The sequence below is a fragment of the Melopsittacus undulatus genome, chromosome 2 (assembly GCF_012275295.1).
Source record: "Melopsittacus undulatus isolate bMelUnd1 chromosome 2, bMelUnd1.mat.Z, whole genome shotgun sequence".
In the NCBI taxonomy this organism is placed as follows: domain Eukaryota; kingdom Metazoa; phylum Chordata; class Aves; order Psittaciformes; family Psittaculidae; genus Melopsittacus; species Melopsittacus undulatus.
Genome location: NC_047528.1, coordinates 20,146,211 through 20,160,110, shown reverse-complemented (window position 1 = coordinate 20,160,110; position 13,900 = coordinate 20,146,211). Strand labels below are relative to the sequence as shown.

General features: G+C 38.7%; 1 protein-coding gene across 2 annotated transcripts in view; it reads left to right on the top strand.

The window, feature by feature from the left end:
- Window positions 1-13,900, top strand: part of LNX2 (ligand of numb-protein X 2) — a 54,496-nt gene that overhangs the window by 6,759 nt on the left and 33,837 nt on the right. The gene's annotated exons all lie outside the window — the stretch shown is intronic.

Here is a 13,900-nt window from a genome sequence, read left to right as displayed (position 1 = left end):
CTGAGGCTGTTTTGGCGGTTAATTGAAGTAACTTGTTTTTTAAACTTGAAAAAAAGCTTTTTCAGTCAAGCTTTCTCCAGAGTAGGCTGGTGAGGATTTCCTTCTGTCTGGCCTCTTTTTCCTGTCATGTCTTTTTGCAGTAGAGGGGTTTTCTCAGTGCTTTACTGTTACTGACAGAAGCTAATGAAGACTCATGCAGTGAATTAGTCAAATAGTTACATGTCTGTGCTACATCTTGCATTTATGTTAATTAAAATTAGTACAAGTCAGTTCCTGGACTGTTTTTACAAGTAGTTCATTACAGGTGTCATTGTTGCTTCTAGTGAAGATTGAGGTTTTAAAAATCACAGGGTTTCCTGCCTTATACTAAACCAGTATAAAATGCTATTTGTTCAGTATTGAATGCCTTCAGATTTTAGGTTCAACTATTTTAATCCCTTTTAAATGTTAAGGTAAAGATAATCCCATCCAGGTTATATTAAGCTAAAAATATAGTTGTGTTTGTATACTCATGGATCTGTCATGCATTTCATCCGAATGTCTTAAAAAGACGTTAGATCTTACATTACAAAATGTACACATTACAAAGCTTCATAAGAATTCGGTGACAAGCACCAAATGTGTTTGTTTCCCATCTTCAGTAATAAAAGGTATCTTTCTGCTTTACCTGGCAAAATAACCACCCTTCATTCTTGTTATCTAGGGGATCACTCAGCATGTCTGTTCAGCACTGATACTTTTATATTGTATAGCTTCTGATACGTGCCTGTCTGTAGCTGGAAGTGACATGAACTGAATTTGGTTTCACTGCATGTACAGCAGCAGATATACCTGTTATGGTGTATTTATACATCGTGGGCATATGCTGCGTAAATAATACTTGCAGTTTTAGTTGTGTGGAGGGTTTTTTTCAGACTTCGAAATTCATTCTGACTGATGGCTGCTGACTTATCTATTGACTGTGGCTCTCCTGTATTCTGCAGGGAAAATATCTTTCCAGTGAAGCAAAAGTGAAGGTGATTCAGTGGTGGTAAAAAGGAGAATCAGCAGCACAGCTTGTCTGTGCACTTGACCTGAGCTGTCTTGCCATGTAAGCAGAAAAAGAGAATCTGTGGGAAAATTAACACCAAAGTGAGCGGTAATGCAGAATTTGGGGTTACTGGAGTGTGAAATGAAACTGGTATAGTTCTTTCTTCTTTAGTAAGGGATGTATACTGTCAACTAGCAAAATGCTGTAGAAGTGTAATGCTTTCTAAGTCATATTTTGAAAAGCTGGAAAAGATGTGGAGCCAGGAAATGTTCAGAACTAAGTATCATGCTGTTGTGAAGCGAAAAATACTTGAAGAACTTTTGGGCACAGCTTGACGTGTTACCTCCTGCAGATGATCAGAACCATATGGATTTCACAACAGGTGTCGTTTGTCTCTAAGTAAGTCTCAAGCTTAGGGAAGGCAACTTACTTCTCACAGTAATGTCAACATTGTGCCGGGATTTTTATTTCTCTTTGCCTCATAGGGTCAAAGAAGAAAGATTTCTGTTTTAGCTGCAGGACTGACTGAGGATAAAGAAGATGGTTCTGAGGTGTTGATATAAATGAGGCCACACATGCCTGAAAACTTGCTAAGCAGGTGAAGTTAAAATGCAAGAGAGAAGGGACTTCACTACAATGCACCCACACATAAGGAGCAGTTGCTATCCCATATGTGCTGTGTTTCAGGTGATGTCCTACTTAGCTACCCCTACAGCTTGACCATACAGTTGAATCTGCAGTGGTGACTCTGTGGGATCCTTTGGGGGCATGAGAGTCCTTCTGCTTGCTTCTGCTCCAGAGGAAGTGGTTGAATTCACCATGGTTACAGCAAAGCATCCTTTAGGCATTTCTTTGCCAGGGCTCAGTTGCTGCTGGTACAAATCTGGTTAGCATTCTGCTTGTCATTGAACTTACTTTACATATTTTATATATATAAAATCAATTTCTATATATAAATGAAAGCAGTATAAAAAGGAGAAAAACCAAACCCTGTACTTACTCCTTCAGCAGTTTTTTTTTTCTCTTTTCTTTCTTTTCAGATCTTAACTTAGAAATCCTTCCAAATTTAGCCCTAACATGAAACACTTTTTATGGAAGACTGAAGTTGAAATAGAGTAGGTAAAGACATAAAAATCTGGTGCAATATGTTTTTACTAACTTAATTATTGTTCAATTCTGTAGTTTTTACTTTTACTTCTTAGTTATAGAGTAACTTTATCCTTGTGCTGTCAGCAGTTTTAGCAGTGAGGAGCTTTGGTAAAGTGTTGTTCTTTAAATGGAAGATGCTTACAAATTTATTTATTATGAATATTGATAATAGAAAATGTCATGAGCAATTTATGGGTTTTATTTGGGGGATTTTCACATAAATCGCCAAAACAAAAGTTTGGAAAACGGTAAATCAATGATGGAAAAATAATAACATTTGTAAGACAGGAAGAGTTATTTTCTTAATTTTCCATCTGCTCAGTAGGTGCAGATAGAAAACCAGACACTGGATTGATTTTTGATGTCATGATAAATTTTTTCTGTAGTCCAAAGATTCAGTTCTATCCTTATTTAATAGAAAACTTATTCAGTTTTCTGATGTAAAATTAGCCTCCTTCTGAAATTTGAAATGAAAGCAATCAAAAAAGATGGAATAACCAATAATTTAATCAGATATTAAACCTGTATTTAAATATATTTAAATATTTATGTATAAAATTGCATTTAAATAAATTGAGAAAGCTCTTTATTGGAAAAAATGCTCTGTTTTAACATAAATTGGAGAGGATTAGGATTTAATAAAGTGAATTACTGTTTTGTGTTTGAGGGGGAAAAAATGTTTTCCCCCAAGGTTTTGCTTTTAAAACTATCATCTTTCTTCCCACATGTTCTCAAATACATTCTGCATTGTTTTAAAACAACTCTAATCTTTAATGCGATTATCTGTAAACTTCCTTTGTTTACTGAGGGATTTTTCAGATTATCAAATCATTTTATATACAAATCCTTCTTTTCTTGATGCATACCCTAAGTCTCCATTGCATGCCTGAGGCAGTGCCCCAAATGAAGCCAACTGACATCAATTATTGATGATTATTCTCTGCATACTGGGAAGTGAAATTGAGTCTCTGGCCTTGATTCGTGTTTGTTTCAAACAGAGGGTAATGAGAGCAGATGCAGGGAGACAGTGGAGTGTGTGCATTGATTCTCAGCATTAAGCATAGACAAGTTACTTAAGGGTATATGGGATTGGGAAGAGAAAGTAATTGGAGATGAAGTTCTCATGGGGTTTTAAAGAACTTGGTCAATGTTTTCCTGGTACCCATACACCAATATGAGAGGATCTATTTTCTCTCATCTCATCAGTGATATTTCATTATACTGGGGCATGGAATAGCACTTAACGGGGGGAAGAGCCTCTCCATCCCAATTCCCCATCCCACCTAAGTGCAGCCTGATGGGATTTGCTCTGACTCCATCAGACTTCACAAAGTAAAATTGTACTCCATATTTCTCACGTGCCAGTAACTTTCAGTGAGGTATTTTAAGTGTGAAATCAAACAGCCTAAAGTTGAAAATATGCTTGTGCTTCCCTCATGCTGCTCCCTTTTGTGCCCATCCTTTACATGGGACTGGGTTGCTGGGAAGAAAACCTTCCGAACAGGAACCAGCAACTGGTTTACAGCACGGGTTCAGGAGGGGTGCAGAAAACTGACAGGTGGTGGGTAAGATCTGAAATGACATTTCTTAATTTTTTAAAATGAGCTTGCAGTCTGAATAGTTATGTTTTACCATGGCTACATGTACATTTTCATGTTGTCTTTTGAAATAACTGCAACAGTTGGCAGCAACTGTATCTTTAGCAAAATTCTTACTGCTTATGGAGGTTTAGAAGGAGCTGGCAATACTGCCTGAGCTACAAGACAGCTTAGAGAAAACTTCATTATCCCATGAAAGAAAAGTAGCATGTTTGTTTGTTTGTTTTCTGAAGGACAAAGTGATTAGTGAGGATTTGGGCCCAGCCAGGTTTCCCCCACCACAAGTTCTTTCCAATGCAGGCAGCCTCTCAGGTCCACTGGATTTCCCTTTAGAGCTTTCACTCTTGGGTGTTGTTTTGGCAACCTGTCTTCAGGCTTTCTGAAGAACATACAAAAGAAGGGAAATACAAATTTTCTCAAAACTCAGGGTGGAATTTCTTGGGACAGAGCAAGCTCTGCAGGAACATGGGGATTTCTCATGTTTGAAGTTATCAGAATCTGTTGCAAGGGAGAAGGTCAGGTGTGAATACAGGAGCCTGATACTTTGCCATTGGGGCTGTCCCTCCATCCTCTGGATGCAGGAGTTCAAATGCCAGATGTCATGGGGGAAGTAAGAAGTAAGCAAAAGAGGATGTATCTTCGAAGGACAAATCAGTGCGGTGAGAGCTTCCCTTGCTGGCAAAAGCCTGAGTAAGCAGGTGGGGCTGGCAGCATGCCCTGAAGGTTAATGCAGTCGGTCACCAAGCTGGAGGGGGAGGCGAAGCCCTTTGTCTGCTGGGGTTCTCAAGAAAGATGCTCTGAGAAAGCTTCTGTCTGCTGCCTCTCATTTCACCTTGGTCTCTGGGAGAAATAAACGGTAACTAGGACAGAGACATCAAAAGGCTAAAAATAAAATAAAATCAATATATATAATATCAGTGGCATTTAGAACTGTGTTGTTTCCTTTGGTGAGCTCCAAGCAGCCCAGGACCAGTGTTTCATTTCTTCTGCAGCTCAGTGTCCACAGAAGCTTCCATGCGCCCTCCCATCCGCCCAAGCTGCCTGCTGCACTAGCTGAGGTTTCATGGTGCCTCTGAGGCTATTCCTGGATGTCAAGTTGATATGGGAGAAATACTGCCAAGTTTTTTTAATGCTAATTCAGGAGCGGTCTCGCTGAGCACAGACAGTGATATTGTTAATTTTCCAGGCTGTTGCTATCTTACTCTCAGCTGTCCCTAGACATCCTCACCATTTTATGTTTCCTCTCTAATGGCATGAGCCAGGATGTCGTAATACCAAAAATCAAATGTACCAGAAAATATAATAAATATAAATATAATAAATTAGAGTCGGGCTGGCAGAGTAATTGAAGAATAAAATGAATTTTAAACAACACTGGACTGCATTATGAACTGATTGCTATGCACAAAATACACCAGAGGAGTGCGACTTCATGTAGATTTACTATTGATGGCAGCATTTCCTAGATTGCTACTGGTAATAAAGAAATGAAAACAGGTTGAACTTTTGCGTTAGTAACACAACATAATATTGCAGCGAAGGAGAAGTACCCTTCTAGTTACACTGCAGAGTAATTCAGGAAGAAAAATTTTCTCAGTGCTGTACTTATTTATTTATTTGAGAGCTTTACATGTATTTAGCAATTCTGGAGTTTATAAAGCCACAAAGTGAATGCAGCCTTTGGCACAGAAAGAGCTAAATTTGTCCTCAACTCCTAATGTTCTTCCTCCTCTCAATTCAGAAAATTGAATTTAAGGACGTTTGGTGTCCTTAAGGAATTCTAAGGTGGTTTGCCAGGTCGGTTTTACAGCAGATAGTCTGCATATTTTGTTTGAATAGTATTCTTGTATTTATTATTTCATTAAACCCAGGTGGCACACATACATAAGACTGGTAAAAATAACTTTCTAGTTGTGATACTAGTGGAGATACTGGGAGATGGCATAGGAAGTTCTGGTCTTGTGAGCCAGTAGTTACCTTGGCTGAGCCCTAAAAGCTGAGCATCCATGTTCTCCTGGTCTGTTGAAATGTGAAATGAGGTAGTGCTGGTGAAAAGCTCCCTGACGCTTCCTCTTAAAACCAGCAGCTATGGAAAAGCCTGTGAAACAGAAAAAGGCAGTAGCAGGTAGTTGGTAAAAGATAAATGTTGTTTGAGCTGCTGGGTTGAAGAAACTGAGCAGGCTGTGTGAAAGCTGGTCTTATGCAGAGGTGTTAGTGTTGAGGTCATCTTGCTGCTGATATGCAGAGAAACCTGAAAAACACTTTTGACCATATTTTATTTTCTATTCATCCTAATTTTGAGAATGCAAGGGAAATTTTTTAAGGATGTGATTTTTTGAGGCAATAATCCAAGCTCAAGGCAAGACTTCAACTCTGAAATTATGATCTGTGGTGAAATACCAGTGAATAGAAGGGGCTATTCAGTGGTAGAAATCAAGCATAAGTCTTCTTTGGTGGCAGGGAGGGAAGAAGGGCAAATCCCTGATATTACTGCACTGAAAGAATCTAGTTTTGTAGTGATAAGCAGTATGATTTTTAAGGTGAGTCCTTTTAAGTTTAAAGCTTAATTTAAACATGAAATGATAATGTTTATTTTTGTTATTCTTGTAAAATTGAAATAAGGTTTTCTATCAGGAATAGTACTGAAATACATTTGATTTTTAAAATAATTTTATAAAATAATGAAAAATACAGCTCTTGTGAGTTAAATACTGGAATATATACAGTAAACTTTAGGATTATTAAACTAATTCAAAGTGCTGTTAAATCCCTTGATTTAAATTACTTCACTGTGTCATTGTCTAATGAAAGCAGAAATTAATCTACAAGATGTAATTAATAAGCTACTTGCACCCCCAATGTAGTATTTAAAATTAACTGGATTTTTGTATGTATTTTGATCACTTAATCGCGTATCTCCTTGCATGCATCCTGGATCTCCATGGAAGTAGGCTTAGGTATCACTGGGAGGTAGGAGGGGAGGATATCTACGCCTGCCTCCTCAGGCTGCCTGGAGAGATAGTCAGGGCCAGTTTCATCAACAAGCCACAGACCACCATGGCTCTGGCTCTTTGAACTTGTGTAGCAGAAAACATGGAAGGATGGTGTTATAAAGCAAAAAATAAAGTGCCCACGGAAGTGAAATTTAGAGCTCTCCTGAAAAAAATTAGAGCTACCAAGGGTTTCCTGTTCCTTTTCCCTATCGCATCCCAGGCGACTTTTGGTGAGTATCACAAACACCATTTATCCTTGAGAGCTTTCCCCAGCAGGATGTGACACTTAGACAAATACTTGTATGATTAGCCTTTCCCTAGCTGTAGTTAATCTCTTTTCAAATGCTTGTTTCCTAGTTAACCTAGCCCATGAAATATGTGTACTATGGACATGCTCTTACTACAGGTAAGACCACTCAAGAAACTTTGAATGCAGTTATTGCAAAGGAATATCATGGGTAAATTGAGTTCTTTAGAAGCAGTGTGGAGCATCATGTTCATTCATAATATACTAGCGGCATGGAAGAAGGTGAGTGTTTCTGATGAAGTTTATTGCAATAGTAGATGTTAGAAACAAGTCAGCAATATTGAGCAGTCCAGATTGTTTTGAAAGCTGCAGGCAGTTGAATGATATATTACAATTTAAGCAATATATTTTCTGTAATACTTAAAAGCAGAAAATGTAAGTAATTTTCACAGTGTGAATGCATCCTGAGAACATGAAGCAGTCATCATGATTGACCATTGGAAAACAGCTCTGTGTTCAGTCCCACGGTAACATGCCTAAGACTCCTTTAAGGATGGATACCTAAGGGGGTATTAAAAAGGAACACAAAGGTGCTGTTTGAGTATAGGGCACAGGTGGTACTGGGGAGCTGCCAGTTTCTGATGTGAATGCTCTGAAAGTGTTAACACATGAAAGCTCAAAGACTTAAAAAAAGAGAGTTGCAAAAATTGTTAGAGGCTGCTTTATGATATTTATTCAGGAAGCCTTCTTTCCTCATCTAATTGGTAAATAAACCATAGTGCATAAAAGTAATGGGAACTTTCATCATTTTAAAGAGATGTTTGCATATCTGCTGGTATCACTGACAGGCAGCTAATACAGCTAGGTAGGCCTGGTAATGGTTTGCTAGAGACTGAGTAAATATCATAAACACTTAGGGATGGGAAGCCCTCAGGAACAGTAAACATGACTAGCTAAAACCAATAAGTAAAGATATCACTGTCAGATGCAAAATTGCAGAAATGTGTGTTTAATGTGAACACGCAGAGTAATTGCTTCAGCTAGATACGTTGTACAGTGATGCTGTTGGGAACAGCACTTAATGATGCAACTTAAGGAATGCTTTTCCTGTAGTAGGTGGGCAGGGAGTCAGTGCTGTGTAAATCACTGATGTCATCCCAGGGCTGCTGATACAGGGGATTAGTGAGACCAGAGATCCTGAGACCAACATGCGAGGCAGCCATATCCATCCTTGCCTGTCACTGCTGCTGTGGTCACAGACTACTGAGGTTCTTGTTATTGAGTCCTTAAGGAAAGCCTTTAGTCTGGCAGTCTTCTTTCTGGTGGAGACTGCTATGCTTGAGGATTCTCTTCAGTCTGTTATTTTAATTATGCATGCCCCAGAGCAGGTATAAATGAACGCTACTGATGTGTCCTTTAGATGGGGAGATGGGCAGCTCATAAATTCAGATGTTGCTCTGTTTCCTGTTCAGTCAAATAGACTTTGATGGGTGTAATGTAGCAGCACAAAGGCATTTTGAGTTTTTTGAATGCAGGAAGGAATATTAATTCAGTTCAACTTTATTCCTGAAAAGAAAAAACTTTATTCAATGAAAAAAATAAGGAAGAGCTTATCGCATACTTTGTTACATTGTTTTCTTACTTTGGTAAGAGCTGATTCTCTTCAGCTTTAATAAAGGATGTAGTAGCTGAAAGGAAGCTTTCCCTTTCAGGAAGCTGAAAAGGGTGAGAAACTGCAAAGTGAGTTTGTAAGATCATCAACAGAAGTATTTCCTGGGGCTTACATAGGATCCCTTTGGATGAAAGTAGGAGAACTTCAGGTATAAACTAAGTCCCTGCATGAGGTAATAGTTTGAAGTGGCATACCAATAAAATTGCTTTTTTTTCCTCCCACCTCTGCCATGTTTTTGAAGAGGGTATGGAAAAAGCCCATCAAAAATGTTCATAAAGGTTAAGACCTTTATGGTTGTCAGTGAGTTTGAGGTTCTTAGGTAAAGGCATCAAATAAGTGGAGTACACACGCTGTAGTTATATCATGGGCAGTATGTCATTCTGTCGCACCTCCCAAAGTTAAAAATGTCATGAATTCAAGATGTGTTTCCTTGTATTTATGCAATTGCTCAGCTAAATAAACAGGACATTTTCAGTTACAAGGTGCATTACGTTTGTGTGCTCTTGTTATTTATGAAATCGGTGGGTGGTTAATTAAATTGCTCCTTTGGACTCTTCTGTATTAATTATGTATTAATTATATTTTAGTGGTGGTATGCACATTTCTCAACTTTTTAATGAGGGTAAAAGTTGTTTACCTCTTCCTTCAGAATTACATGTTGGTTTTGTTTTGTTTTTCTTGAGGTTAGTATAATATTTTAAGGTGGGTTTTTCTTTCCAGTAAAATGTTATTCAACTGCTCCTTGCAATATGTGGCATCATTATTTGAAATCAGATCTTAAAATCTTAATTTTCCTGCTGCAAAGCACTGCTAAACCTACTAAGTCTGTGAGTCACATCCTATGTTGATGGAGTGAATAGGTTCCCCATTCAGGAGGAGAATAGGCTTCCTTCAGCCGTTTGGTCTTTTAAAGACATGGCTCCTGAATCTCACTGCCTTTATCAGTAGTGAGAACAGTACTGGTGTTTGAGGAGGGAACCTTGCAGCAGAGCTGGGCAGCAGCTTTGCTTTTACCCCCTTTGTGGTGTGACATTTCACCACACCGTTTCACACTACTGCCAAGATCCTCATGTTAAAATGTTGGTATCTTAGCAAATGCCATTTCCAGATATGACTTTCTTTTTATTTTACTTAATGACACTTGTGAGCCAAAGGAATGTGTAGTATTGGTGTGTTGACAGAGGAACGCTGTACCAGGATTGGTTTGTATTGGTTCTCTAGCTGAAATGGTGTGTTAGACGCAAATGCTCAAACCCAAAGAAAACACCCCAAGCCTAGTGTAAATATCCTCAACATCGTCCTTTTAGTTCCATTGGAAATATCTCTAGCAGAGGTCAAAAGTTTCCATAGCTCTCTCTAGGCCTTTGAAATACCATCGCAGGTTTCATCTCATGGGAAGGAGCAGAAATGGGCCTTACTTCTGACCGGCCGATTTATTTAACTGGTCTGTTGTCCTCACCAGGGGTGATGTCTCATCTAGGCTATGCAGCTGTCCTGTGAGCCAGAAGGATGCAGTCCTCTTCATTACACTGTTTATCCAAGCCCATTTGTTTAAGGCCAAGCCAAGAGCAGTCAAGAAAAACAGTTTTGGTACTTTTTCAGATGGGTAATTTACTTTGCAATCATGTTTTCTCAAGTGGAGGGTGGTATAAAGACCACCCTGAAGTCTTCTGAAGCATCCACTGAGACCTCAGCCTGAACCCTTTGCTGCTGGAGCATACTTGTCTACTACTGATTTATGGTCTTGTTTGTAGGTTTAGGTTTTCCTTTCATCTACTTCATGGGACTAAGTAGGTGAAGGGAGAGGATGGTGTCTTGAAAGATTGGTTGTCATGTTTAGCTGGCCATAGACTCTCCTGCATGTCATTTGCTTTATGTCCAGTATAATGAAAAAATAATACTTAAGTATTCAGTTTGAAGTGGAGTTACTGAACTCCCAATATACTGGAAGATAGTGGCTTGTAGTTTGAGGCTGCAAGCATGCAGTATATCTAGTATTCAAAATGCCAGGAAGTTAGTTAATTTAAAAGAAAACCAGAATACTGGTTGTTTGGTGGTTGGTTTTTTTAACTACTTTTTTAAGTGACACAAGCAGAGTAATTTCAGGATGTAAAACTGACTTTCAGCACCGAACACTCCTCTAGATACTGAGTTATAAAGCTATATGGAAACGAAGAGTTTTATAGAAAGTATGTGCCTTTTATTTCCTTTTTTTTTAAGCAGAATTTTCTTAAATAGGGGAGGAGAGGAAAGAAAAATAATGTTATTTAATGCAATTGTGGTTTTTTTCTTGAAAACATTGTGTTGCTTTGCATAATATTCACAGCACATGAAGAGCGTGACAGAGACTGTGTGTGTTGTAAAAACACTATGTACGTGGAGTTATTTTAAGTATTTCTGTGTGTGATACCCACACATGTGTGCCGGGTGTGCTTACAAAACTGTGATGTGCTTGATGTAGTAGCACCGTTTCATTATGCATTCATGAGAGATTGCTGGCGACATGTTAGCCTGCGGTTAATTTTAATGTTAGGTTTAGGATTTGAAAAGCACACAGTGTAAGAGAGTGCCTGCTGATCTTTTATGGTGGCTCCAGCTCCGGTTAGTATTTACCGAGCCACAGCTATTAGGGCTTTGCTCTCATTTGTGCGAGGTTAGGTGATTAGGTGAATTTACTGCTCTAAGTAAATCAAACCCCAAGAGCTGCTTAGTGGTTATTTAAGGGGCTGGTCCTGTTTTAATTACCCACTAGTGAATTAATCTGTGTATGCTGGCATGCCGACAGCCTTTTTCCTTGAAGTTCCTTGTTGTCATGTGATATCCCCTCTTCCAGAACAACAGTATATTCTTCTTTTCTTGTGTGTTGGGCAGGTAAGCTGTGCTTCCTCCTCGCCTCTGTGGGATGGAACGGTAAGAAATGTAGACTAGAAAGATGATGAAGGGAAGGGGCTGTCGTGCTCTGTGCTGCAGGTTTTGTAATGCATCCTCGGTGCCAGCTGCCGAGGAATCATACCTGGGTGTTTCCTGGGCTCCGCTCGGCTTTTTAAAGGCACTGCTCTTCACAGACTGGGTGCTGAGTGTTTAATTGCAGGCTAGACCCTGTGACAGGAATTACAAACCAGAAACAATGGGAATGCTTTTGATACGGCTCATTTCAAATCGTAGGCTATTCTAACCTGAAGTGTAAAGTGAGTCTCTCTGGAATTAGCTGCTTTGTGGGTTTAAAAAAAAATTAAAAAGAAATATATATATATATTCATTTCTCTTTCTTGGGGGGATTTCCTAAATTGTACAGTTCTCTGATATGTTGTATTTAACAGGTTGATTCTTTGCAAAATGTTGTGGTCAGGGATCTAAATTTCACTTGCATGAGTATAAAGGCTTTTTCTGGTGATCTGCATGTATGCATATGAATTTTTAAAGGTTAAGATTTTAGCTCTGCTCAGTTGTAAAATTCAAGTTTAAAAGCACATTTCATGATCTACGTGAGATTTCTGACATCCTTGTAATCAGAAGGTGAGAAAGAAGGTAAACTGAAATAAAAGGAAACATTTATGCTGATACAAGCAGAGGTCAGTGTATATTCTGGCTGATATTAAACCAACATTCTCCTTTCTCTTGGTTATCTGTATTATTTATAAATGCATGAGATGTGTATCGAGAGGGTGGCTGGGAAATAAGCTCTTAAATGTGAAAGCTCTTTGGTCTCCTAGGATACGTATGTAGTAATAGTTGTACAGTTATCCATAAGGTTTTCCAGTAGGTATCCTAGAAACCCTGGTAAACTTCCAGGTAGCCTTTATGACCACCTTGCAAAAAAAGGCTTCTCATTTTGTTGAGCATTGTGCAGGGCATGCAACTTTAAGTAAAACAAATCCTTTGGTTCAAGCTTGTTTAAAAGCAAAAAGGGATGATTATACTTCTGAAAAACAGGATGAAAAGCAGAACATCAGTTGTGCATTTGTTTCTTCTTTTTACTAAATCATTTAATTTCAGGATTTCTTGGTAGAAAAATAGAAGACCTGTAGAGTGTAGGTATTTTGAAATAACTGTACTTAAAGTTTTCAAGTGGAAATGTGTAATGTTTTCCCAGAAGATTAATTCCTGTTTTGCTGTTTTTGCAGGATTTGGGGAGGGGAAGGAGGGAGAGAGAAAAATGGGAGAGCAAAGTGAGGTGTTAGGTCTGTCTGTTAGGAGGGGTTTTAACTGACAAGGTGAAATTGTTGGTAAGGGTTCAGTGGTTTTGTTTGTGTATTTTCTTACCCTGAGCATGCTATGTACCAGTGTTTACAATAATTGTTTGGGACAGGGTTTTATAGCTAGTTCATTGCATGCTTTGACCCCCTATTTGCAGCTAAAATAGGAATCTCTGAGCCAAAGCATCCCCTTGGGCACAGTCACAAGTTTGAAGGGAGTCTGGAGGGCACTGGAGAATGTGGGTCTCCAGCCAGCCTAAGCCCCAGCAGACGTGCTGTTCCCAAATCAAGCATCCAAAAAAATCCATCTTGTATTGCATGCGGGAAGGCTGCAGTGATTTATTTTCATTTTCTTAGTAAAAAAACCCACAAAACAACCACAAAGACTCACTGTAAACCCTTTTAGCTTTATATTTACTTCAATTTAGTAGTAGAGATTGGCTGAAGCTAAAGCAACACAACATGCTTTAACAAGAAAATAAGTATCAGTTCAGAAACTAGCCTTGCTGAAACTTCATGTTCAGTTAAACTGGTCTGTATGGACAAGCAGTGAATCACAGTTCATATATTTCCACTTCTGAAATTTATAAAGGGAAGTGTATGGAAATGGCTCTTTTTTTAGCCAAAGTGTGCTGTATTACTGCAGTAGCTTTCTAATGTAACTTCCTGGTTCTTTTAAAGGTTTCACCTTTTCCATCGTAAAATTGTTCAGCTAGGGTGGCCTTTTCAGGACTCTTTCCTTTTCCGTTTATGTTTCTCAATATGTGGAGGCAGACTAGTTGCCTGGGATTTTATTGTTTCTGTGTTCTCATCCCATATAACTGATAATAACAGACAGTGTTGCTCAAGGTCTGCTGCTTTTAAAGTGTCTCCTTCGAATGAAAATCTCATCATGCTGTTGACCACACTCCTGATTTTCGGATTACACACAGAAAGGATAGTATGAAAGCTTTTAATTACCTTGTTTGCCCACCTCTTGCAGGTGAACTTCTGACTAATTCAGTGAATCCCCATT